Source organism: Arachis duranensis, chromosome 7 (genome assembly GCF_000817695.3).
Source record: "Arachis duranensis cultivar V14167 chromosome 7, aradu.V14167.gnm2.J7QH, whole genome shotgun sequence".
Lineage (NCBI taxonomy): Eukaryota > Viridiplantae > Streptophyta > Magnoliopsida > Fabales > Fabaceae > Arachis > Arachis duranensis.
The window spans coordinates 27,647,473-27,648,642 of NC_029778.3; positions in this window are offsets into that span (position 1 = coordinate 27,647,473).

The following is a 1,170-nucleotide window of genomic DNA, read 5'->3' on the forward strand; positions in this document are numbered from 1 at the left end:
ATGAGTAAATTACATAAAAATCCACTTCCGGGCCCACTTGATGTGTGCTTGGGCTGGGCATTGAAGCATTTTCGTGTAGAGACTTCTCTTGGAGTTACACGCCAGCTTTTGTGCCAGTTTGGGCGTTTAACTCCCATTCTTGTGCCAGTTCCGGCGTTTAACGCCGGACAGTTTTGTGCTGATTTGGAACGCCGGTTTGGGCCATCAAATCTCGGGCAAAGTATAGACTATTATACATTGCTGGAAAGCCAGGATGTCTTCTTTCCAATGCCATTAAGAGCGCGCCAATTGGACTTCTGTAGCTCCAGAAAATTAACTTCGAGTGCAGGGAGGTCAGAATCCAACAACATCTACAGTCCTTTTTAGCCTCTGAATCAGATTTTTGCTCAGGTCCCTCAATTTCAGCCAGAAAATACCTGAAATCATAGAAAAACACACAAACTCATAGTAAAGTCCAGAAAAGTGAATTTTAACTAAAAACTAATAAAAATATAATAAAAACTAACTAAAATCTACTAAAAACATACTAAAAACAATGCCAAAAAGCGTACAAATTATCCGCTCATCACAACACCAAACTTAAATTGTTGCTTGTCCCCAAGAAACTGAAAATCAAATAAGATAAAAAGAGGAGAATATGCCATGAATTCCAAAAACATTTATGAAGATCAATATTAATTAGATGAGCGGGGCTTTAGCTTTTTGCCTCTGAATAGTTTTGCCATCTCACTCTATCCTTTGAAATTCAGAATGATTGGCTTCTATAGGAACTCAGAATCCAGATAGTGTTATTGATTCTCCTAGTTAAGTATGATGATTCTTGAACACAGCTACTTTATGAGTCTTGGCCGTGGCCCAAAGCACTCTGTCTTCCAGTATTACCACCGGATACATACATGTCACAGCCACATAATTGGGTGAACCTTTTCAGATTGTGACTCAGCTTTGCTAGAGTCCCCAATTAGAGGTGTCCAGGGTTCTTAAGCACACTCTTTTTGCTTTGGATCACAACTTTTATTTTTATTTTATTTTTTCTTTTCTCTCTCTTTTTTTTCGTTTTTCTTCTCTCTTTCTCTTCTTTTTTTTTCGTTTTTCTCTTTCCTTTTTTTGTATTCACTGCTTTTTCTTGCTTCAAGAATAATTTTTTATGATTTTTCAGATCCTCAGTAA